The 27819-nt window shown below is 34.5% G+C and overlaps 2 long non-coding RNA genes across 3 annotated transcripts; both read left to right on the plus strand.

The window, feature by feature from the left end:
• Positions 1-26730, plus strand: LOC137652443 (uncharacterized). 2 transcript variants are annotated; one of them, XR_011046291.1, is made up of 2 exons: positions 1-130; positions 25000-26730. It is a non-coding gene; the product is annotated as an uncharacterized lncRNA (long non-coding RNA). The 2 variants fall into 2 exon arrangements; XR_011046290.1 differs by lacking the exon at positions 1-130 and adding an exon at positions 22879-22995.
• Positions 15451-18596, plus strand: LOC137652444 (uncharacterized). Its single transcript, XR_011046292.1, has 2 exons — positions 15451-15571; positions 17339-18596. It is a non-coding gene; the product is annotated as an uncharacterized lncRNA (long non-coding RNA).
• Positions 26731-27819: the final 1089 nt, after the last annotated feature.

The following is a 27819-nucleotide window of genomic DNA, read 5'->3' on the forward strand; positions in this document are numbered from 1 at the left end:
CTGAAAAGAGGTAGTCAGTTCTCCCCGACTCGACTTCGAGTTAACATGTAGTTGACTAAGTAGTCGGCTGCATGGCTGGGGAAAACTTTCCCAGGCAAATATTTCTCTATTGTGTGGTGTTCTATTTGCTGTAAGTATATTTCGTGAATACACATTGTTAACTTCATTGATTAGTGAGGTTAGACTTGATAAATTAACGGACCGTAGTGTTTGATTTACATCTAATATTTACTGTTAGTATTGATTGTGTCGGGTTGTGTGAATCTGGATGTGAATCGTTAATCTGTTTGGTGGCTTATTTTGTGAGCCTGATTGATTATAAGTGCAATTAATTCATATTGAGTTTACTTTTGATTTGACTATATGATGTAGCTTTCTAAGCTTCTCAAAAAGCTTAACTGATTATTCCTTAATCTAGTCTTGGAGAAAAATATTTAAATACCAACAGAACTGTAGTGTTCATATACTAAATTATATACTAAATCAGTCTTAATGCGGCTTTTATATTTTACTTAGTTCTAGGGTCTTGCTTTCTATTTCAAATTGTTATAATGCAAAATTTATTACATACGATCAAACTACTGTTATAGTATAATGTTGAGGGAATATTTAGCGTTACTCTGTAAAACTGCAGTATAGAATCTACATGCCATTTAAATATTTATGCAAATAATAAATTATTAAACTCTAGTCTTGACGATTGCACTGTTAAACACTTTCATCAATTATGTGTATGTACTTGACCATTATTAAAAGGGTTTTCTTGCAGAATTAGAGACTCTCTAATAAGGCGTGAAATAGTTATATTCCATGAGTCTTTCTACGTATCTCGTACTAGTAAGCTTTTCAATATTGCAAAGTTCTTTTGCATAAGATTTTAATAGTATCTTTTAGCGCTTAATCTCGGAAAGTTAGCTTTGATCATTAATTTTGTCCAAAACGGTATGTAGGTGAGCTTCCTGTTATTGGGACGGTAAATCTATTAAAATAGCTCCGCTACTATTAAAAGTACACCATTTTCATTTGTTTTTTAATGAATCTTGCTTTTTTAATAGAAATTTACGCACTTGGAACCACAGGTGGGACAAATAGTCACTTTCGCTGCTAGTAACACCGTAATCTTGACAGTACTTTATCATTCTTTCGATGATATCAGAATGATAAAAAAATCTTTATAATTTAAATAACACTTTAGACAAGAACTTGGGAGAAAATCCAGACTTTGATGTCAGTAGATGATAAATGAGAAACTGCACCAGACGTTTCATAATCCTCTACGGCTCTCACGACTTAAAAATAGTGGTAGAGATTTGGGTGCAGTGTCAGAAGTGTTCAGTCTCTTAGTAAAACTGTCGCCTTATTGGTTTATTCACGTGATTTAGTTTTAAAATTCCAGTCCCAGTCCTAAGTAAAATTTAGTTCGGTGTATTAGTGAAACTATTGCCTTATTGGTTTAGTCACGTGATTCTAGTTTTAAAATGAGTCCCAAGTAAAATGTGAATAATCATTATTGGTTATGAACGATGACTTTTGGTGACCTTATTTCTATGTAGACTAGTCTGTAGTAATAACATAATCTGTTTTTAACTTGATAGCTCGAGTCTGAAGATTAATTTGAGATATATAGTAGTCGAGGGACTTGGTTTGGTTGGAGGTGGGTTTAATACTTATTTTTAAACCATTTAGACTTAGCGCCGGTTTTCATTTATATATCCAACTGAACCTGGGACTTCATTTTTCAATGAAAGCACATAAATTTCATAACTTGCTGGTGGAGCTGTTTTATAGATTTGCCGTTTAGACTATTTGAAGCCTAAAACTGAAGAGCTCTTGGATGTATCCTTTTTCAAATATTTGGTAACCCAAAGTTTTCTGTTTCATGCCTCCTATTACTGGTTTTTATTTAAACTTTCTATACAGGTGATTAGAATTATAGCATATTAAACTAGGTCAATTGTCGGTTAATCGGGAAAATTTTTTTTGGACATTATGGTTACTTTATTTTAATAGGAAATTATTACTTCCAGGTTATATTTGAAATAAATCCCCGAATTTAGAACTTGGTATTTTAATTAGTAATTAACGGCTTGCTTTTTTACCTTGCACTACAACCTATTATTTCTTGTTTCAGGTCCAGACTTTGTTCAACAGGGTATTGGTAGCAGATTCTTCCAACAAATGCTCAGAAGCGTTCTTCTAGACTTCAAAGAACTGAAAGGCTGCAACCTATTATTTCTTGTTTCAGGTCCAGACTTTGTTCAACAGGGTATTGGTAGCAGATTCTTCCAACAAATGCTCAGAAGCGTTCTTCTAGACTTCAAAGAACTGAAAGGCTGCAAGGTTTTAAAGATTGGCAGGCTCTCTTAAATACATGCATCCTTACTTCGGGAACATTGCAACCCTGCCTGTTACCTTTAGCGCAGGGTTCTTGGAGACTCCACAATAATACGGTCAAATGTTTGTACTGGTTTTATGTAAGGTTTAGGTTAGTTCATTGCAAAATCTTTGAATGCATAAATTTCAGTTTGCGTGTGAGATGGTGCATGCGAGATTTCTTTAGGAATTTAAATTTGAAGATTTTGCAATATTTTTAGGACTAAGGATGAAGTTAGGGATTCAAGGTAGGATGTACTAACACTGTTCAGGTTCTCGGTTACTCCTGCTGGTAATGGGAAAACCTGAATGAATGAGCTACTGAATAGTGACGGGTTAATGTTAGTTTTTGCATACATTTTTTGGCGTAAATCTTTAAACTGGGCGATTATGGGAACCAGTTGATTTTTGTTCAAATTTAGAAGTTTTGTAGTTTTCTTTCTTTCTGCACTGGGCTTTCTGGATGTAATGTTAGTTCTGGGCTTTCTGGATGTAATGTTAGTTCAATGTCATTGTTTCTGTTGCATAAATTTTTCCTTTTACTTGATATAATGGTTTCAAGAAGTTATTCAAATTTAATATTTACGACAGTATTACGTGCATTATAATGTCTCCTTTAATTTTTTATAAATTCGCGTAGCTTTCATATATAAATTTTGATCTCTCTAAGGCTTATATAAATCTGCGCAGCAGTATTAGCTTTCTTGAGACCCTTTTGGTATTATGAATTTTTCCCTTACCCTCTGTGTAAAGGATCAGTTTTAACAGATTTTTTTTGTCTAAATTTAGATTATAGGTATTTTGACAGTAATTTTGCTCTTTTAACTGCACAATGTTTTTTATACTTTACTTTGTATATCTACGATTGGTGATTATTCAGAAAGCTTTGTAAAAGATGTAACGATAATCTTCATTAACCTGTCACCTAATAAAGAGCCGTGTTGTAATTCTAGGTAGGAGAATTGTAAAAGATGTAACGATAATCTTCATTAACCTGTCACCTAATAAAGAGCCGTGTTGTAATTCTAGGTAGGAGAATTGTAACACCAGGCTTTTGCTAGTCCGAAAGTTTGAAACTAGTAGGAAGCTTTGCATCACATCCAAATCATTGGATGTTAATTATGTAAGTCTAAATTAGAGACAAGGCGCAAGTGATGACAAACTTTGCTGTTCCGAAAGTTTAAACTAGTAGGAGGCTTTGCACCATATCCAATGTATTGGATATCATGACTAGTAATTCTAGGTTAGAGTATTTTTCCAGAATGTCATGAGACCTGGCTAATCCGAAAGTTGAAACTAGTAGGAGGCCTGAGCCCTGTCCACACAATCGAGCATGCCCGACGCGCAAACTGTGATACCAGACCACTGTAGTTAGTAAGGAGTGTTAATATTGTCAGAAGCGGGGGAAACCACACAGGGATATGGCATCATACATTGTTGCCAGATCCCTGCCTTTACTTTTTCCGATTCTTTCTCAACCCTCATTTTCACCAACTATTGTGCCCTGGTATCACTGTTTGCCCGTCGTGCGTGCTCGATTGTGTGGACAGGACTTTAGTCTGATTTACAATGTATATTAGGTAAGAAGAAAAAGTATGTCTAATAAGATTTACTAGTACTTTTATTGTAATCTTTCAGGAGCTCATGAATATTTTTATAAATAAGTGAAGTCAAATAAAAAAAAAAACTAACCACTTACTAGTATTATGATTCCTTGTGTGTATAATGGCCCAAAGATTGATGTCCCCCTAAGGTTGAAGTATAATTATTCTAAAATTTTAGTAGTCTACTACTCTCAAATGTGTTGGTACGGAAACTACAGCCCCGTTTGGAGTTTCAGCCCCGTTTGGATATCTTTCATGACTCCTCGGTCCCAAACTATACGGAAACATTACCAAACTTTTCCTAAGATTAGGAGTAATAAATATTTTAATGCAATTTGGAGTAGTCTTGAAAAATAAGTCGGGGGACAAAAAAAAAAAAATCTTAATTTATCGAAATTAAGGGAGTCTCGTACATTCAATGTCTCCTGGAAATACACCCGGAATAGATTGTTAAAAACCTTTCGACTTTTATATAATAATTTAAGGCTTTTGAACTCCAAAATTTCATTTTGAATCCAATGACAATAGTTTGGGCTGCAGTAATAACCAGCTGATTACCCCACTTGTATCTATAGCGATAAAAAGCAATTTTGCCTAGTTCTATATTAAGATCTTAATTTATCGGAATGTAACGATATTTTAATTTAATTTGGAAAATCTCCTTCCATACGATGGCAAATGCAAGGCGGGCAATCACTAAATTTTGTTGTACGGGTTACGAAGAGTGTAGATGAAGCCATAGACGATAAAACTCTGGTAAACCATCGAAGGGTACTTTGCGCTCTGCTCAACGTATGGCCTGGTAAAGTCACGAGTTCGCCTGATTGTCTAATAACAGCATGAAACGGTTTGATCTGGTGTTTAAAAGCAACAGAATAATGGGCAAATCAGGAGTGCCCGCCCTGCATTTGCAGCCTGTGCGGAAGGGGTTTAAGGGGTTTAGAAGTTTTAATTCTTAAAACAGTTATGTTGAGAAAAACTGTGATTAAGCAGAAAATGGAGATGGTCACCTGGAGCATGGGCCCAAATTGCTTGGGAAAGGTTTTGATTTCAATTGGGTAGTCCCTGGTGGAGACTTTACTAAAGCATCTTAATAAGAGCAAACTGTCTCTCTCCAGTTTCTGTAGTTATAGCAAGGAAGGAAACTTTCAAGCATATGATTCCAGAAGTAAAATCTTATTTGGTTAACATTAACCTGTCTACTTGGCATTTTCCTTGAGTACCAAATGCATGGTAGTAAGTTTTTGTTTGGTAAGTTTTATATACTTTGGTATATCCTTCGGTCATTTGTCTTGGTCAGAAATTTGAGCCTCTTTCACTAGGAGGGCAAAATCAGGGTGGTAACTCTTGATTTGACTGGAATTCTCACTTGGTTACCAGATCGAGTAGTATATAACTTAATCTACACCCTTGATCGGCCACCATATACCACATAATTGGTAAAGGCCTATCCACACTATTGAGTGAGTAAGCCCGAGGGACAGTGATACCAAATCAAATTGGGTTACAAGAACAAGGATTAATGACGTCAGAAGTGGGAAAACCACAGACGTATCTGGCAACAACAGTGCAACCAGATGGAATGTATCCCACAATCTCTGCTCGTTCAGCTGGCAAAGATTGGCAGGCAAAAAGAACACAGCAGACACCAATAGTAACTATGATTTCAAATGGAACATAGATACTGAAGTATTCAAATCTCAAAGAAAGGTGTTTTCCGGCTACGTGCCACTTTACCTACATTAAGGTACCATATCTTATAAAATACCGCTAAATATTCAAAACCTTTGTTTCTTCCAAACTCATAAACTAATCTTTTCTGTCTGTTATAAAAAATCTTACAAAAAAATCTTATGGGTTTTCTAAACCTTATCCTAAATGGCAAAAAAGAGGAGAGATCTGACTGATTGCAATGTTTACAGAGGCTTCACAATTACGTCAGATGTCATGAAAATATATCGTATGCTCCTTCTAAAGAGACTAGAGAGAAAGATTGATGGAAAGCTGAGAGAGGAGAAAGTAGAATTTAGGAAAGGTATAAGTTGTACTGACCAATTTTCACTTTAAGACATGTACAGCAATATGTAAATTATAGAATCCATTTTGATGGCACTTTTGGACTATAAAAAGGCCTTTGATAGTATGCACCAGACAATTTTGAGGAATCTTGCGTTATTATGGAGTTCCTCTTAAACATGTAAATTTTGATTCTGTTCATGAATATAACAAGTGCAAAGTTAATGTTAGTGGAGTCCTATCGAATGACTTTCCAGTGAACAGTGAAGTACTTCAAGGGAATACGTTGTCACCTATGTTGTATATGCTCCTCGTGGATTTTGTAATGCAGAGAACAGTTGGGAATGGCAGAGGAAGATTGGACTGGATTGGTATTGGAAATTAGCTGACCTAGTGTATGCTAATGATGCTTTCCTTATTAGCACACCACCACAGGACTTGCAAAACTTCCTTACCAGAATGCATGAAATATCACATGAGGTTGGGCTTAAGATAAAAAGAGGAGAGATAGATAATGACAACAGATTATGCAATGGAAGATGAAATATCATTGGATGGAGGGATGATAAATAAGGTGGAATTGAGGGAAGATGAAATATCATTTCAAAGAGAAAGAATTAATGAGGTGGAATCAAGGGAAGATAAAATATCATTGGAAGGAGAAATGATTAATGAGGTGGAATCATTTAGATATTTAGCAACTTTGATCTCTAATACTTGATCTTTAGAATTTGTATTTAATGGAAGATTGATAAAAGCAAATCAGACTATGGCTAGATTAAGTAAAATCTGGAAACCAAATCGCCTTAAATTACATAAAAAAATCATGCTATATATCAGTTTATTGAGATCGTTGTTACTGTGTGGACATGAGTCCTTGCATGACAATGAAGCAATATCCAACAGATTTTGTAGATATGTGAACAAAGTCCTCAGGAGAATATTGGTAGTTAGATGGTAGGAGAGGATTAGAAACAAAACTATAAGAGAGATCACTAGAATGCCATATGTGTATGAGATCATGGTGAGGGGCAGATGGAGATGGTATGAGCATGCTCTTCGCACTCCCCAAGAGAGATTAGTTCAGAAAAAGTTCAGCTGTTCTCTACTCGACACTAGAAGAGTTGGGAAATCAAATCCTTCATGGCCGAGGACTATGAAGCGTGATTTAGAAGATGAATGAAGATGTATTGATGTAAAAGCTCAAGATAAAGATGGTAGGTGAAATCTAACCAAGGCCCTTTGCGTCAATAGGCGTAGGAGATGATGACTATGATATTGATAAAAAGTGTGTCTACATATTTACAATGAAAGGAGCTAGAATATATATAACAAAATAGAGTCATATTTAAATTCATGTTTCACTATGCATTTAACAAACCAATCACTATTATTTGTGAATTATTCAAGATCGATTAGAAAAACGGTAAAATTTCAAATATGATTTGTTCATATTTTACATATATATACATACATACATACATACATATATATATATATATATATATATACATATATATATATATATATATATATATATATATATATATATATATATATATATATATATATATATATATGTTCAGTTTTTAGTCATCTGTTTTATTTATACGTTTGAAATAGGAATATATTAAAATTCAGGAAATATAACCATGAAACGACTGCAACTGACGGTTAAGTGATTTTGAAAGATGAAAATTAAGATACAACTGCTATAGCTGTTTTGGGCAATTGTCTTCTATTTTTTCCTTGGAAATTTGTCCATGTCTTTACATCTGACTTCTCCAGAAACAAGGTAGTCAGTTCTCTCCGACTCGACTTCGAGTTAACATGTAGCTGACTAAGAGTCGGTTGCATGGCTGGGGAAACTTTCCCAGGCAAATATTTATCTTTTGTGTGGTGGTGTACTTGCTGTAAGTATATTTCGTAAATGCCCATTGTTAATTTTATTGACTAGCAAAGTTAGATTTGATAAATTAGCTGTCTTTAGTTGTTGATTTACATCTAAATATACTTACTTTGTTTGGTGTTGATCGTCTCTGCTTTTGTGAACCTGGTTGTGAATCTGTTGGGTGTCTCAATTTGAGTCTGATTAAGTGCAATTAATTATCCAGACAATTATTCATTAATATTAGTCCCTGGCTAAACTGTTAATTCCTTAAACTAGTCTTGGTGAAAAGGACTTGAATACCATCAAAAATCTTTAGTGTGCATATATTAGTCTTGGTGTGCATATATTAAATTAGTCTTAAGGCTGCCAATATATCAATTAATTTTTAGGGTCTTGCTTTATATTTCGACATATAATAATGCAAAATATATTACATCGGTAGGAACTTCTACCACGGTATGCTGTGTGACTTTATTTAGGTGTTGCCCTCTAAACTGCGAAATAGACTACATGCCATTTAATGCAAATGAAAAGGTATAAAACTCCAGTTTTGACCATCGCACTGTTAAAATCTTGCATCTATCTTGTATATGCACTTCACCAGTATTTAAAGTTTCACCAGTATATTTAAAGTTTCGTGCTGACTTAGTTAAGCCATAGTATGGCGAGAAATAGTTTTATTCCATGAGGCGTTCTACTTCTCTCGTACAAGTAAACTTTATCAATATTCCAAAATTCTTTTACAGAGAATTATTATGAGTATCTTTTAGCACTTAGTTTGTGAAGGTTAGCTTTAATACATTGTCTCCAACGGTATATAGAAGAGCTTCCTATTGTAAGTCGGTGAATCTATTGAATAGCTCCGCAACAAATAAGTACAATTATTCATTTTTTTTAATAAATCATGCTTTCTGTCAAACCGAAATGCTTATTTAATACAAATGTCAGCATCTGGAACCACAGGTGAACAAAGTGTCTCTTTCGCTGCTGACACCGTAATCTTGGCAGTAATCTTGGCATTCTTTCGATGATATCTGAATAATGCTAAAAAAAATAATCTTTATAATTCGAATAAAAATTTTGACAATAACTTAGGAGAAAATCCAGATTTGAAGTAGATGGTAAATGAGAAACAACTAGAAGTTTTTTCATAAGCCACCACGGGTCTCAAGACTAAAAAAAAAATAGCGGTGGAGATTATGTGCAGTGTCAAGTAGTGCTCAATTTCTTAGTAAAACTGTCGCCTTATTGGTTTACTCGCGTGATTCCAGTTTAAAGATGCCAGCCACAAATCAAATTTGGATAATAATCATTGGTTATGAACTATGACATTGGTGACTTATTTCTACGTAGATTAGTATGTAGTGATGACATAATCTCTTTAACATGAAAGAGCTCGGTCTGAGGAGTAATTTGAGATGTATAAAAGTCGAGGGACTTGGTTTGTTTGGAGGTGTGTTTAATACTTATTTTGAAACCATTTCTAGACCCAGCGCCGGTTTTGATTTATGTATCCAAGTGAACCTTGGACTTAATCTTTTTCAGTACTTGATAACTTGCTGGCGGTGCTGTTGTATAGAATGTCCGTTTAGACTATTTGAAGCCTAAAACTGAAAAGCTTTTGGATGCATCCTTTATTAAATATTTTGCAACTCAAAATTTTCTGTTACATGCCTGCTGTTACTGGTATTTATTTAAACATTCTATATAGATAATTAAAATAATAGCTTATTAAACTAGGGTAATTTTCAGTATATCGGAGAGATGTTGTTTATTGACATTATGGTCATTTGACTTTAATAGGGAATTATTACAATCCAGGTTATATTTTAAATAAATCGCCGAATTTAGAACTTAATGATTAGTAATTGATGGCTTGCTTTATGACCTTGCACTACAACCTATTATTTGTTTCAGGTCAAGACTTTGTTCAACAGGGTATTGGTAGCAGATTCTTCCAACAAATGCTCAGAAGTGTTCTTCTAGACTTCAAAGAACTGAAAGGCTGCAAGGTTTTAAAGATTGGCAGGCTCTCTTAAATACATGCATCCTTACTTCGGGAACATTGCAACCCTGCCTGTTACCTTTAGCGCAGGGTTCTTGGAGACTCCACAATAATACAGTTAAATGTTTGTACTGGTTTTATGTAAGGTTTAGGTTAGTTCATTGCAAAATCTTTGAATGCATAAATTTCAGTTTACGTGCGAGATGGTGCATGCGGAATTTCTTTAGGAATTTAAATTTGAAGATTTTGCAACATTTTTAGGAATAAGGATGAAGTTAGGGATTCAAGGTAGGACGTACTAACACTGTTCAGGTTCTCGGTTACCCCTGCTAGTAATGGGAAAACCTGACGGAATGAGCTACTGAATAGTGATGGGTTAATGTTTATTTTTGCATACTTATTTGGCGTAAATTTTATTTAAACTGGGTGACTACAGATACCGGTTAATTTTTGTTCAAATCTACAAGTTTTGTAGATTTCTCTTTTCTTTCTGCACTGGGCTTACATTTTCAATGTCATTGTTTCTGTTCCATAATTTTTTTATTTGATTAATATAATTATTCCAATAAGTTACTTAAATTTAATATCTACGGAAATATTATTACACGCATTATAATGTCTCTTTATTATTTTTTTTTCTATAAATTCGCGCATCTTTCATAGTTTAAATTATTTTGATCTCTCTAAGGCTAATATAAATTTGCCCAGCAGTATTAGCCTTCCCGAGACCCTATTAGTATTATGATGAAACTTTCCCTCATCTCCCGTGGAAAGGATTAGTTTTAATTAAAACATTTTTTAGATTAATTTAATTTTAAATTCATTGTTACTTTAAACTGCACCAAAAAAAAAAATTCTTTTATAAATCTTCAATTGGGAAAAATTCTGAAAGCTTTGTGGAAGATGTAACTTTAACCTTCATTAACCTGTCACATAATCAAGAACTAGTTGTGTAATTATTGCCACATCTTGCCAAGAGCGTCGGCATCACCATGCTTGGCTGGTTCGAAAGTTTAAACGAGTAGGAGGCTTTGCATGGAATCTATGTATTAGACATTAGTTGTGTAATTCTAAATTATTGTCGTGACTCGAGAGTGAGACATAAAACTTGGCTGGTCCGAAAGTTGAAACTAGTAGGAGGCTTTGCACCATATGCAATGTATAGGATATTATGACTAGTAATTTTAGGCTGGAGACTGATTCCAGAATGAGGCATGAGACTTGGCTAATCCGAAAGTTGAAACTAGTAGGGGGCTTAGTCTGGATTACTATGTATATTAGGTAAGAAACTAAAGTATTAGTATGTCTTTAAACAGGATTTACTAGTACTTTAAATGTAAACTTTCAGGAGCTCATAAATATTTTTTATAATTAAATGAAGTTAAATAAAAAAAAACTAACCAATTATTTGTATTATAAATCCTTGTGTGTAAAATACTTGTCTGTATAATGGACCAAAGATATATGACCGTTTCAAGTTAAAAGACAATATTCTATCTACTTTTAGTGGTGTCAACTACTCTCAAATGAGCTGGTACTGAAACTACACCCCCGTTTGGATGTCTTGCATGACATTACCAAACTTTTTGCAAGTTTGGAGTAATAAATATTCTTATTGTAATTTTGTGTTTTCTGGAAAAAAAAGTCTGGAGAAAAAAAATCTTATCGATATTTTAAGGGAATTTCATACATCCAATAGCACCTGGAAAGGATGTGGAAATAAATTCACCCGGAACAGTTTGGTAAAAACCTTTCTACTTTTATATAATAATTTAGGATATTGAACTCCGAAATTATATTCTAAATTCAATGGAAATAGTTTGGGCTGCAGTAATAACTAGCATATCACTACTCTATCTTTAGCAGTAAAAATAAATTTTTCTTAGCTATATACTACGGTCTTAATTTATCTAAATGTGACTATAGAACTGTAATATTATTTGGATAGTCTCCTTCCATAGGAGGGCAAATAAAAGTCAGGCAGATAATATTGGTCAATTTTGTTGGATGGGTTACAAGTGTAGATGAAGTCATAGACTATGAAACTCTCGGCAAACCTTCGAAGGGTACTTTGCTCTCTGGTCGACGTCTGGCCTGGCAAAGATGAGTTCGCTTGATTGTCTACTCCCAGCCTTAAGTTGTTTGGTCTGGTAACACGGTTTCAAAGCAGAAGAATAATGGGCAAATTAGGAGTTCCCTCCCTGAATTTGCACCTTGTGCGGAATGGACTTAAAAAGATATAATCTTAATGCAGATATGTTGAGTATGGAGATAGCCGCCTGGAGCGTGGGTCCAAATTGATTTGTTCAACTGGGTAGTCCCTGGTGGAGACATTTTACTAAAGCATTTTAATAGAGCAAACTATCTTAACAGTTTGTGTTGGAAACTTTCAGGCATAAGATTCCAGAAGTAAAATCTTTGTTAACATTAGCCTGTTTACTTGGCATTTTCCTTGAATACCATATGCATGGTAGTAAGTTTTTGGTCTATAAGGAAGTTTTATAAGATTGGGTATATCCTTGAGTCACTTGTCTTAGTCGTCACTTGTCTTAGTCTGCAATTTGAGCATCTTCCACAAGAGGGGTAAATTCAGGGCGGTCACTCAGATTTGACAAATTCTCACTTTGTTACCAGATCGAGCAGTCTATGACGTCATCTACACCCTTGATCGCTCACCATATACCACATAATTAGTAAAGGCCTATCCATACTATTGAGTAAGCCCAAGGGACAGTGATACCAGATCTCATTGGGTAATGAGAACGAGGATTAATGACGTCAGAAGTGGGGAAAACCACAGGCAGGGATCTGTCAACAGTGCAACCAGATGGAGTGTAGCCCACAATCTCTGCTCGTTCAGCTGCCAAAGATTGGCGGGCAAATAAAAGACAGCACACACTAATAGTATATATATGATTTCCAATGGAAAATCATTACTGACGTATTCAAATCGCAAAGAACGGTGCTTTCCGGCCACGTGCCACTTTACAGATATTAAGGTACCATATTTTATAAAATACCGTTAATAAATATTAAAAATTTTTATTTCAGCCAAATTCATTCACTAAACTTTTCTGTCTGTTATATAAAATCTTTTAAAAATTCTTGTGTTTTCTAACTCTTATCCCAAAAAATGGTACTTTATGTTCTTTTTAATTAAATCTACAAAAATCGTTTATTTAATTAAATCTACAAAAATCGTTTGATCATAATTTGAGTAACTAATCTAATCAGCAGAGAAGAAGCCAAATTAATATCTATCAATAATGGAAAAACTAAATTTTCTCCAGAGAGAGTGGGAGAGAGAGAGGCGGGTATTTTGGTAAGAAAATTGAGCAGAATTATATGAATATGCCTCTAATGGAAATATTCTGAGTAATGAAGCAACTCCCGGAATACTTACAAGATTATTTTGTAGAATGTGGCGTGGAGGCAAAACCTGATGAATGGGAGCTAGGAATGTTGATTGAAAATGGCAAAAAAGAGGCGAGGTCCGACTGATTGCAATGTTTATGGAGGAATCACACTTCGTCAATTGTCATGAAAATATATAGTATGCTCCGTCTAAAGAGACTGGAGAGAAAGATTGATGAAAAGCTGAGAGATGAACAAGCAGGATTTAGAAAAGGTACAAGTTGTACTGACCAATATTCATTTTAAGACTTGTACAGCATTATATAAATTAAAGAATACGTTTTTTATGACACTCTTAGACTATGAAAAAGCCTTTGATAGTATGCACCAGACAATTTGGGGAGTCTTGCGTTATTATGGAGTTCCTCTTAAACATGTAAATTTTGATCGTCTGTTTATGAGTATAACGCGTGCAAAGTTAATGTTAGTGGGGTCCTATCGAATGAATTTCTAGTGAACAGTGAAGTAGTTAAGGGGAATACGTTGTCACCTATGTTGTTTAAGCTCTTCATGGATTTTGTAATGCAGAGAACAGTTGGGAATGGCAGAGGAAGATTGGACTGGTTTGGTATTGCAAATTAGCTGACCTAGAGTATGATAATGATGCTTTCCTTATTACAGAACACCACAGGACTTGCAAAACTTCCTTACCAGAATGTATGAAATATCACATGAGGTTGGGCTCAAGATAAATAGAGGAAAGACAGAATTAATGACAACGGATTATACAATGGAAGATGAAGAATCATTGGAAGGAATGATGGTTAATGAGGTGGAATTGAGGGAAGATGCAATGTAATTTTAAAGAGAAAAAATTAATGAGGTGGAATCAAGGGAAGATGAAATATCATTGGAAGGAGATATGATTGTAGAGGTGAAATCATTTAGATATTTAGCAACTTTGATCTCTAATACGTGGTCTTTATATTTTGTATTTATTGAAAGATTGATAAAAGCATCGCGTTCTTCTGTTTCAGAGGTCCCGAGTTCGCGTCCCGCTAAGGCGCGAAGAGTGAGACCTTCTACCGGGGGTACTCCCCAGGGTTGTGCCTGGGGGGGGGGGGGGGGGGGGAGGTTAGAGGGGGCTAGTGATAGTCCCAGCTGGCTCCTGGTCGCCCGAGGAGGTGATGAAGGTCGTCTCTGAGGAGACCTAAAACCCGCAACTTTAACTTTAACAATAGCTAGGTTAAGTAAAATTGGAAACCAAATCACCTGAAATTACATAGAAAATAATGCTATATATCAGTTTATTGAGATCGTTGTTACTGTGTGGACATGAGTCGTTGCATGACAATGAAGCAATATCCAAGAGATTTTGTAGACATGAGAACAAAGTCCTTAGGAGAATATTGGTAGTTAGATGGTAGGAGAAGAATAGAAACAAAACTATAAGAGAGATTACTAGAACGCCGTATGTGTATGAGATCACGGTGAGGGGCAGATGTAGATGGTTTGAGCATGCTCTTCGCACTCTCCAAGAGAGATTAGTTCATCAAAAGTTCAGATGGGCTCCACATTCACTAGAAGAGTTGGGAGACCCAGGCCTACATGGCTGAGGACTAGGAAGCGTGAAGTAGGAGAAGATGAATGGAGACGTATTGATTTAAAAGCTCAAGATAGAGAAGGTAGGTGAAATCTAACTGAGGTCCTTTGCGTCAATAGACGTAGGAGATGATGAAAATGATTTTGATAAATAGTGTGTCTATATAGTTATAATGAAAGGGATTATAAAGAGTTAAAATATATAACAAAATAGAGTCATATTTAATTTCATGTTTCACTATACATTTAACAAACCAATCACTATTATTTGTGAATTATTCAAGTTCGATTAGGAAAATTGTATATATGTATATATATATATATATATATATATATATATATATATATATATATATATATATATATATATATATATATATATATATATATATGTTCAGCTTTTAGTCACCTGTTTTATTTATACGTCTAAAATAGGAATATATTAAAATTCAGGAAATATAACCATGAAACGACAGCTACTGACGGTTAAATAATTTTGAAAGATTAAAATTAAGATACAACTGTTATAGCTGTTTTGAGCAATTGTCTTCTGTCTTGTCTTTAGAAATTTGTCCATGTCTTTACCTCTGACCTCTCCTGAAACGAGGTAGTCAGTTCTCTCCGACTCGACTTCGAGTTAACATGTAGCGGACTAAGAGTCGGCTGCATAGCAGGGGAAAACTTTCCCAGGCAAACATTTCTCTATTGTGTGGTGTTTTATTTGCTGTAAGTATAATTCGTGAATGCACATAAATTTCGTTGATTAGTCAAGTTAAACTTGATAAATTAGAAGACTTTAGTTGTTGGGTGTAGATTGTCTCGGCTTGTGTGAACCTGATTGTGAATCTGTTGGGTGGTTCATTTTTTGTCTGATTGATTATAAGTTCAATTAATTCATATAAAGTATACTTTTATTTAACTATATGCTCTAGCCTTCTATTTCTTTAATTACCTAATTGTCTAGACAATTACTCTGCATATTATTAGGGTTTTACTTTTAATTTCAACATGTTTTAATACAAAGTTTATTATATAGGAACAAATTACTGCCACAGTATAACGTTGCGTCCTTATTTAGCTTTACGCTGCAAACTCCGTTATAGCCTCTACTTGCTATTGAAATTCCTATTCAAATAAGAGGCATAAAACTCCAGTCTAGACCATAATTGCACAACACTTGCATCAATCTTGTATATGGTACTTTACCAACATTTCAAGAGTTTCTTGCAGAATTAAGGTAACCATAATATGGAGAGTTTTTTTTCAATGAGGCGTTCTACTTCTCTCGTACTACTAAGCTTTGTCAATACTGCAAACTTCTTTTGCAATGGTTTGAGTCTTTTAGCGCTTAGTCTATGAAGGTTAGCTTTAATTAATATTGTCTCCAACGGTATGTAGGAGAGCTTTGTCACACGAACGATCTTTTAATACTAAAGTCTCTTTCGCTACTAGTAACACGTAATCTTGGCAGAACTTTATCATTCTTTCGATGATATCAGAATAATGCTAAAAAAATAATCTTTTATAACTTAAATAATACTTAAGACAAGAACTTGGGAGAAAATCCAGACTTTGATGGCAGTAGATGGTAAATGAGAAACCGCACCAGAAGTTTTCATAATCCCCTACGGCTCTCAAGACTGAAAAATAGCAGTAGAGATTTGTGTGCAGTGTCAAGTGTTCAGTTTCTTACTAAAACTGCACCAAAAGTTTTCATAATCCTCTACGGCTCTCAAGACTGAAAAATAGCGGTAGAGATTTGTGTGCAGTGTCAAGTGTTCAGTTTCTTACTAAAACTGTCTCCTTATTGGTTTAGTCACTTTATTCTAGTTTTAAAATGCCAGTCCTAAGTAAAATGTGAATATTAATTTTTGGTTATGATCGATGACTTTTGGTGACCTTATTTCTACGTAGAATAGTCTGTAGTAATGACAATCTGTTATTAACTTCATAGCTCGAGTCTAAAGAGTAATTTGAGATATATAATAGTCGAGGGACTTGCTTTGTTTGGAGGTGTTTAATATTTATTTTTAAAACATTTCTAGACCCAGCGCCCGTTTGATTTATGTATCCAACTGAACCTTGGACTTCATCTTTTTAGTGAAAGCACTTAAAATTTATAACTTGCTGGCGGAACTGTTTTATAGAATTACCGTTTAGACTATTTGAAGCCTAAAACTGAAAAGCTCTCGGATGCAACCTTTATTAAATATTTGGTAACTCAAAATTTTCTATTACATGCCTACTACTCTTACCGGTATTCATTTCTACTTTCTATATTGATAATTAAAATTATAGCATATTAAAATAGGGCAATTGTCGGTATATCAGGATAACATTGTTTATTGACATTATGGTGATTTGATTTTAATAGGAAAGTACTTCCAGGGTTATATTTGAAATAAATCTTGTCTATTTAGAACTTAGTATTTTAATTGGTAATTAATGGCTTGCGTTGTGACCTTGCACTACAACCTATTACTAACTTTTCAGATCCAGACTTTGTTCAACAAGGTATTGGTAGCAGATTCTTCCAACAAATGCTTAGAAGTGTTCTTCTAGACTTCAAAGAACTGAAAGGCTGCAAGGTTTTAAAGATTGGCAGGCTCTCTTAAATACATGCATCCTTACTTCGGGAACATTGCAACCCTGCCTGTTAATTTTAGCGCAGGGTTCTTGGAGACTCCACAATAATACAGTCAAATGTTTGTACTGGTTTTATGTAAGGTTTAGATTAGTTCATTGCAAAATCTTTGAATGCATAAATTTCAGTTTACGTGCGAGATGGTGCATGTGGAATTTCTTTAGGAATTTAAATTTGAAGATTTTGCAACATTTTTAGGACTAAGGAAATTAGGGATACTAAAACTGTTCAGGTTCTCGGTTACCCCTGCTAGTAATGGGAAAACCTGACGGAATGAGCTTCTGAATAGTCACGGGTTAATGTTTGTTTTTACATACTTATTTGGCGTAAATTTTATTTAAACTGGGAGATTACGGAAACCAGTTAATTTTTGTTCAAATTTGGAAGTTTTGTAGATTTCTCTTTTCTTTCTGCACTGGGCTTTCTGGATGTAATGTTTGTTTGTTTAATGTCATTGTTTCTGTTGCATAAATTTTTCTATTTACTTAATATAATGGTTCCAGTAAGTTAAATATTATCTACGGAAATATTATTACGCTTATTATAATGTCTTAATTTCTTTATTTTATAAATTCACGTAACATTCATAGTTTAGATTATTTTGATCTCTCTAAGGCTAATATAAATCTGCCCAGCAGTATTAGCCTTCCTGAGACCCTATTAGTATTATGATGAAACTTTCCCTTGTATCCTGTGTAAAGGTTAAGTTTTAGTTCAAAATTTTTTTGGTAAATTTAATCTACAAATCTTTGTTACTTTCAAATGCACCAAAAAAAATTTTATTCACTTTATAAATCTTCGATTGGAGAGAATCCAGAAAGCTTTGTGGAAGATTTAACTTTAACCTTCATTAACCTGTCACATAATCGAGAACTAGTTTTGTAATTCCTGATGAGAGCGTCGGCACCGCCATGCTTGGCAAGTCCGAAAGTTTAAATGAGTAGGAGGCTTTGCATGGAGTCCATGTATTGGACATTAGTTTGGACATTAGTTATGTAATTCTAAATTAGAGACAAGACTCAAGAGTGAGACATGAAACTTGGCTGGTCCGAAAGTTGAAACTAGTAGGAGGCTTTGCACCATATCCAATGTATTGGATATTCACTATATCCAATGTATTGGATATTCACTATATCCAATGTATTGGATATTCACTATATCCAATGTATTGGATATTCACTATATCCAATGTATTGGATATTCACTATATCCAATGTATTGGATATTCACTATATCCAATGTATTGGATATTCACTATATCCAATGTATTGGATATTCACTATATCCAATGTATTGGATATTCACTATATCCAATGTATTGGATATTCACTATATCCAATGTATTGGATATTCACTATATCCAATGTATTGGATATTCACTATATCCAATGTATTGGATATTATGACTAGTAATTTTAGGCTGGAGACTGATTCCAGAATGAGGCATGAGACTTGGCTAGTCCGAAAGTTGAAACTAGTAGGAGGCTTAGTCTGGATTACTATGTATATTAGGTAAGAAGCTAAAGTATTAGTAGTCTTTAAACAAGATTTACTAGTACTTTAAATATAAACTTTCAGGACCTCATAAATATTTTTTGTAATTAAATGAAGTCGAATAAAAAAAAATCTAACCATTTATTAGTATTATGATTCCTTTGTGTATAATGTCCTTAAGATCTATGACCACCTGAGGTCCTTTTATGACCACCTGAGGTTAAAGGACAATATTTTATTCAACTTTTAGTCGTGTCAACTACTCTCAAATGAGTTGGTACAGTAACTACAACGTCGTCTGGCTATCTTGGACACTCCTCAATCCCAAACTATAAGGAAACCTTACCAGACTTTTTGCAAGTTTGGAGTAATGAATATTTTTCTTGTAATTTGGTCGTGGAAAAAAAAATATGCCAAAAAAAAATCTTATAAAAATATTAAGAGTCTCCTAAATTACTTATTAAATGAAATAAAAGTATTTTGGGCTGCAGTAATAGCCAGCTTATTACCACTAGAGTAAAGTATCTTGAGCAATAAAAAGCAGTTTTGCTTATCTATATAAAGATCTTAATTTATTGGAATGTAACGTTATTATAGTAATTTCATTTGGATAGTCCCCTTCCATACGAGGGCCAATGCAAGGCGGGTAGTCTCTAACAAATTTTGTTGTATGGGTTACGAAGAGTGTAGATAAGGCCATAGACATGAAACTTTGCTCTCTTGCTTGACATCTGGCCTGGCAAAGATAGTTTGCTTGATTGTCTACTTCCAGCCTGAAACTGTTTGATCTGGTAACAGTTTCAAAGCAAAAAAATAATGGGCCAAAAAAAAGTGCCTGCCATGTAATTGCACCTTGTGTGGAAGGGGCTTAAAAAGCTCTAATCATAATGCAGATATGTTAAGAATGGGAGATAGTCGCCTGGAGCGTGGGTCCAAATTGATTTGAAAAGAGTTAGTGTTTGCTGAACTGGGTAGTCCCTGGTGGAGACTTTTTACTAAAGCATTTTAATAGAGCAAACCACCTCTCCAGTTTCTGTAGTTATAGCAAGGAAGGAAACTTTGAAGCATATGATTCCAGAAGTAAAATCTTAGTTCGTTAACATTATCCTGTTTACTTGGCATTTTCCTTGAATACCATATGCATGGTAGTAAGTTTTTGGTTTATAAGTTTTATATAATTGGGTATATCCTTGGGTCATTTGTCTGTCTGGAATTTGAGCCTCTTAACACTACAGGGGCAAATTCAGGGCGGTCACTCTTGATTTGTCTGGAATCAAACTTAGTTACCAGATTGAGTCGCGTATGACGTCATCTACACACTTGATTGCCAACCATATACCACATAATTGGTAAAGGCCTATCCAAACTACAGAGTAATTCCGAGGGACAAAGAGATACCAGATCTCGTTGGGTTACAAGAACGAGGATTAATGACGTCAGAAGTGGGAAAACCACAGGCTGGGATCTGGCAACAACAATGATACCAGATGGAATGTAGCCCACAATCGCTGCTCGTTCAGCTGACTAAGATTGGCGGGCAAAAAGAACACAGCAGGCACCAATAGTATTTATGATTTCCAATGGAAAATCATTACTGAAGTATTCAAATCGCAAAGAAAGGGACTTTCCGGCCACGTGCTACTTTACAGATATTAAGGTACCATATTTTATGAAATACCGTTAATAAATATTAAAAAACTTTTATTTCTAACAAATTCATTCACTAAACTTTTCTATTATATAAAATCTTATAAAAATTCTTGTTTTCTAACTCTTATCCCAAAAAAAGGGTACCTTCATGTTCTTTTTAATTAAATCTACAAAATTCGTTTAATCATACTTTGAGTAACAAATATAATCAGCAGAGAAGAAGCCAAATCAGTATCTCTATCAATAAGGGAAAAAATTTTCTAACTACTAAAATTTTCTCCAGAGAGAGGGAGAGAGAGAGAGGCGGGTATTTTGGTAAGAAAATTGAGCAGAATTATGTGAATATGCCTCAAATGGAAATATTCTGAGTAATGAAGCAACTCCCGGAATACTTACAAGATTATTTTGTAGAATATGGCGTGGAGGCAAAACCTGATGAATGGGAGCTAGCAGTGTTGGTGAAAATGGCAAAAAAGCGGCGAGGTCCGACTGATTGCAATGTTTACGGAGGAATCACACTTCGTCAATTGTCATGAAAATATATAGTAAGCTCCGTCTAAAGAGACTGGAGAGAAAGATTGATGAAAAGCTGAGAGATTAAAAGCAGGATTTAGAAAAGGTACAAGTTGTACTGACTAACTTTCATTTTAAGACATGTACAGCAATATGTAAATTCTAGAAACCATTATTGATGGCACTTTTGGACTATAAAAAGTCCTTTGATAGTATGCACCAGAAAATTCTGAGGAGTCTTGCATTACTAAGGAGTTCCTGTTAAACATGTAAATTTGATCGTCTGTTCATAAGCATAAGTGCTGAGTTGTTAGTGGAGTCCTATGAAATGACTTTCCAGTGAACAGTGAAGTACTTCAGGGGAATACGCTGTCACCTATGTTGTTTATGTTTCTCAAGGATTTTGTAATGCAGAGAACAGTTGGGAATGGCAGAGGAAGATTGGACTGGATTGGTAACAGGAAATTAGCTGACCTAGAGTATGCTAATGATGCTTTCCTTATTAGCAGAACACTACAAGACTTGGAAAATTTCCTTACCGGAATGCATGAAATATCACATGAGGTTGGGCTCAAGATAAATAGAGGAAAGACAGAGATAATGACAACGGATTATGCAATGAAAGATGAAATATCATTGGAAGAAGAGATGATTGATGAGGTGGAATTAAGGGAATACCAAATATCATTTGAAGGAGAAATGATTAATGAGGTGGAATCATTTAGATATTTAGGAACTCTGATCTCTAATACGTGGTCTTCAGAATTTGTATTGAATGAAAGATTGATAAAAGCAAAACAGACTATGGCTAGGTTAAGTAAATTCTGGAAATTAAATCACCTGAAATTACATAAAAAAATCATGCTATATATCAGTTTATTGAGATCGTTGTTACTGTGTGGACATGAGTCGTGGTATGACAATGAAACAATAGTCAACAAATTTTGTAGATGTGAGAGCAAAGTCCTCAGGAGAATATTGGTAGGTAGATGGTAGGAGAGGATTAGAAACGAAACTATAAGAGATTATTCGAATGTCATATGTGTATGAGATCATGGTGAGGGGCAGATGTAGATGGTTTGAGCATGCTCTCCACACTCCCCAATAGAGATTAGTTCACCAAAAGTTGAGCTGGGCTCCACACGACACTAGAAGAGTTGGGAGACCCAGTCCTACACGGTTGAAGACTATGAAGCATTATGTAGAAGATGAATGGAGACGTATTGATTTAAAAGCTCAAGATAGAGATGGTAGGCGAAATCTAACCAAGGCCCATTGGGTCATTACTCGTGGGAGATGATGGCGATGATATTTATAAATAGTGTGTCTACATAATTACAATAAAATGGATTGTAAAGAGCTAGAATATATGTAACAATATAGAATTATATTTAAATTCATGTTTCAATACGCATTTAACATACCGATCAATATTATTTGTGAATCATTCAAGTTTGATTTGGAAAATGATAAAATTTCAAATAGGACTCTTTTGATATTTTGTTTATATCTCTTTTTTTCATTTTGAGTCACTGTTTTACTCATATATTCAAAATATTAATATAATAACATTCAGAAAATATAACAATGAAACGGCTGCAACTAGTGGTTAAGTGATTTTGAAAGATGAAAATTAAGATACAACTGTTATAGCTGTTTTGGGCAATTGTCTTCTATTTTGTCCTTGGAAATTTGTCAACATCTTTACCTCTGATTTCTCCTGAAAAGGGGTAGTCAGTTCTCCCCGACTCGACTTCGAGTTAACATGTAGTTGATTTAGAGTCAGCTGCATGGCTGGGGAAAACTTTTCCAGGCAAATATTCCTCTATTGTGTGGTGTTCTATTTGCTGTAAGTATATTTCGTGAATACACATTAACTTCATTGATTAGTTAGGTTAGACTTGATAAATTAACGGACCGTAGTGTTTGATTTGTATCTAATATTCACTGTTTTGTATTGATTGTGTTGGGTTGTGTGAATATGGATGTGAATCGTTAATCTGTTTGGTGGCTCATTTTGTGAGCCTGATTGATTATAAGTGCAATTAATTTATATTGAGTTAACTTTTGATTTGACTATATGATGTAGCTTTCTAAGCTTTCCAGAAAACTAAACTGATTATTCCTTAATCTAGTCTTGGAGAAAAATATTTAAATACCAACAGAACTGTAGTGTTCATATACTAAATTAGTCTTAATGCGGCTTTTATATTTTACTTATTTCTAGGGTCTTGCTTTCTATTTCTAATTTTTATAATGCAAAATTTATTACATACGATCAAACTACTGTTATAGTATAATGTTGCGGGACTATTTAGCGTTACTACTGTAGACTGCAGTATAGAATCTACATGCCATTTAAATATTTATGCAAATAATAAATTATTAAACTCTAGTCTTGACAATTGCACTGTTAAACACTTTCATCAATTATGTATGTGCTTGACCATTAGTTCAAGGGTTTTCTGGCAGAATTAGACACTTCCCTAATAAGGCGTGAATTAGTTTTATTCAGTGAGTCTTTCTACATATATCGTACTAGTAAGCTTTTCAATATTGCAAAACTTCTTTTGCACAAGATTTTTATAGAGTATCTTATTGCGCCTAGTCTCTGAAAGTTAGCTTTGATCATCAATTTTGTCCAAAACGGTATGTAGGCGAGCTTCCTATTATTGGGACGGTAAATCTATTAAAATAGCTCCGCTACTATTAAAAAGTACACCATTTTCATTAGTTTTTTAATGAATCTTGCTTTTTGTCACACCGAAATGCTTTTTTAATAGAAATTTAGGCACTTGGAACCACAGGTGGGACAAATAGTGTCACTTTCGCTGCTAGTAACACCGTAATCTTGACAGTACTTTATCATTCTTTCGATGATATCAGAATGATAAAAAAAATCTTTATAATTTAAATAACACTTTAGACAAGAACTTGGGAGAAAATCCAGACTTTGATGTCAGTAGATGGTAAATGAGAAACCGCACCAGACGTTTCATAATCCTCTACTACGGCTCTCAAGACTTAAAAATAGTGGTAGAGATTTGGGTGCAGTGTCAGAAGTGTTCAATTTCCTAGTAAAACTGTCTCCTTATTGGTTTATTCACGGGATTTAGTTTTAAAATGCCAGTCCTAAGTAAAATTTAGTTCGGTGTATTAATGAAACTATTGCCTTATTGGTTTATTCACGCGATTCTAGTTTTAAAATGCGTCCCAAGTAAAATGTGAATAATCATTATTGGTTATGAACGATGACTTTTGGTGACCTTATTTCTATGTAGACTAGTTTGTAGTAATGACATAATCTGTTTTAACTTGATAGCTCGAGTCCGAAGATTAATTTGAGATATATAGTAGTCGAGGGACTTGGTTTGGTTGGAGGTGGGTTTAATACTTATTTTTAAACCATTTAGACCTAGCGCCGGTTTTCATTTATATATCCAACTGAACCTGGGACTTCATCTTTTCAATGAAAGCACATAAATTTCATAACTTGCTGGCGGAGCTGTTTTATAGATTTGCCGTTTAGACTATTTGAAGTCTAAAACTGAAAAGCTCTTGGATTCATCCTTTATTACATATTTGGTAGCCCAAAATATTGTTACATGCCTACTACTATTACTGGTATTTGTTTAAACATTCTATATTGATAATTAGAATTTTAGCATATTAAACTAGTGTAATTTTCGGTATAATGGAAAAGTTTTGCTTATTGACATTATAGTGATTTACTTTTAATAGGAAATTACTTCCAGGTCATGTTTGAAATAAATCGCTTTCAATTTAAAGTATTTAGATTGGTAATTAACGGGTTGATTTATGACCTTTCACTACAACCTATATCTTTTTTCAGGTCCAGACTTTGTTCAACAGAGTATTGGTAGCAGATTCTTCCAACAAATGCTCAGAAGTGTTCTTCTAGACTTCAAAGAACTGAAAGGCTGCAAGGTTTTAAAGATTGGCAGGCTCTCTTAAATACATGCATCCTTACTTCGGGAACATTGCAACCCTGCCTGTTACCTTTAGCGCACGGTTCTTGGAGACGCGACAATAATACAGTTAAATGTTTGTACTGGTTTTATGTAAGGTTTAGGTTAGTTCATTGCAAAATCTTTGAATGTATAAATTTCAGTTTGCGTGCGAGATGGTGCATGCGAAATTTCTTTAGGAATTTAAATTTTTAAGATTTTGCAACATTTTTAGGACTAAGGATGAAGTTAGGGTTCAAGGTAGGACTTTCTAACACTGTTCAGGTTCTCGGTTACCCCTGCTAGTAATGGGAAAACCTGAATGAATGAGCTACTGAATAGTGACTGGTTAATGTTAGTTTTTGTATAAATTTTTTGGCGTAAATTTTAAAACTGGGCGATTACGGAAACCAGTTAATTTTTGTTAAAATTTAGAAGTTTTGTGTATTTCTCTCTTTCTGCACTGGGCCTTCTGGATGTAATGTTTGTTCAATGTTTAATGTCATTGTTTCTGTTGCATAAATTTTTCTATTTACTTATTATAATGGTTCCAATAAGTTATTCAAATTTAATATCTACGACAGTATTACGTGCATTATGTCTCCTTAAACTTTTTATAAATTCGCGTAGCTTTCATATATAAATTTTGATCTCTCTAAGGCTTATATAAATCTGCGCAGCAGTATTAGCCTTCTTGAGACCCTTTTGGTATTATGATGAAACTTTCCCTTACCCCCTGTGTAAAGGATCAGTTTTAAGATTTTTTTGTCTAAATTTAGTTTATAGGTATTTTGATAGTAATTTTGCTCTTTTAATTGCACAACATATTTTAAACTTTATATATCTTCGATTGGTGATTATTCAGAAAGCTTTGTGGAAGATGTAACGTTAATCTTCATTAACCTGTCACCTAATAAGGATCTGTGTTGTAATTCTAGGTAGGAGAATTGTAACACCAGGCTTAGCTAGTCCGAAAGTTTGAAACTAGTAGGAAGCTTTGCATCACATCCAAATCCTTGGATGTTAATTATGTAAGTCTAAATTAGAGACAAGGCGCAAGTGATGACTGAAACTTTGCTGTTCCGAAAGTTTAAACTAGTAGGAGGCTTTGCACCATATCCAATTTATTGGATATCATGACTAGTAATTCTAGGTTAGAGTATGTTTCCAGAATATGGCATGAGACCTGGCTAATCAGAAAGTTGAAACTAGTAGGAGGCCTGAGCCTTGTCCACACAATCGAGCATGCCCGACGGGCAAACAGTGATACCAGACCACAGTAGTTAGTAAGAATGAGGGTTAATGATGTCGGAAGCGGGGAAACTCAAATACGGGGATCTGGCATTATACATTGTTGCCAGATCACTGCCTTTACTTTAACTGCTTCTGACTTCATCAACCCTAATTTTTACCGACAATTGTGCCCTGGTATCACTGTTTTCCCGTCGTGCATGCTCGATCGTGTGGACATGACTTTAGTCTGATTTACAATGTATATTAGGTAAGAAGAAAAAGTATGTCTTTAAACAAGATTTACTAGTGCTTTTATTGTAAACTTTCAGGAGCTCATAAATATTTTTATAAATAAGTGAAGTCAAATAAAAAAAAATTAACCACTTACTAGTATTGTGATTCCTTGTGTGTATAATGGCCCAAAGATCGATGTCCACCTGAGGTTAAAGTATAATATTCTAAACTTAATGTAAGAGTCTACTACTCTCAAATGTGTTGGTACAGAAACTACAGCCCTGTTTGGATTACTACTCTCAAATGTGTTGGTACAGAAACTACAGCCCTGTTTGGATATCTTGCATGACGACTCGGCCCCAAATTATACGAAAATATTACCAAACTTTTCTTAGTTTGGAGTAATAAATATTTTAATGTAATTTGGAGTAGTCTTGAAAAAACAAGTCTGGGGACAAAAATATCTTAATTTATCAAAATTTCAAGGGAGTTTCATACATAAAATGGTGCCTGGAAATGATGTGGAAATACACCCGTAACAGATTGTTAAAAACCTTTCGACTTTTATATAATAATTTAAGGCTTATGAACTCCAAAATTTCCTTTTGAATCCAATGGAAATAGTTTGGGCTGCAGTAATAACCAGCTGATTACCACTCTTGTATCTTTAGCAATAAAGAGCAATTTTGCATAGTTCTATATTAAGATCGTAATTTATCGGAATATAACGATATTATTGTAATTTAATTTGGATAGTCTGCTTCCATACGATGGCAAATGCAAGGCGGGCAGGCACTAAATTTTGTTGTATGGGTTACGAAGAGAGTACAGTAGATGAAGCCATAGACGATAAAACTCTGGTAAACCATCTAAGGGTACTTTGCTCTCTGCTCGACGTATGGCCTGGCAAAGTCACGAGTTCTCTTGATTGTCTAATTCCAGCCTAAAACGGTTTGATCTGGCAAGTGTTTCAAAGCAACAGAATAATGGGCAAATCAGGAGTGCCCGCCCTGCATTAGCAGCCTATGCGGAGGGGGCTTTGAAAGTTTTTCTTAATCTTAAAGCAGTTATGTTGAGAACCGTGATTAAGCAGAAAATGGAGATAGTCACCTGGAGTGTGGGTCCAAATTGCTTGGGGAAAGGGTTTGATTGTTCAACTGGGTAGTCCCTGGTGGAGACCTTTCACTAATGCATTTTCATGAAAGCAAACTCTCTCTCTCCAGTTTATCTAGTTATAG

Source organism: Palaemon carinicauda, chromosome 13 (assembly GCF_036898095.1).
Source record: "Palaemon carinicauda isolate YSFRI2023 chromosome 13, ASM3689809v2, whole genome shotgun sequence".
Classification (NCBI taxonomy): domain Eukaryota; kingdom Metazoa; phylum Arthropoda; class Malacostraca; order Decapoda; family Palaemonidae; genus Palaemon; species Palaemon carinicauda.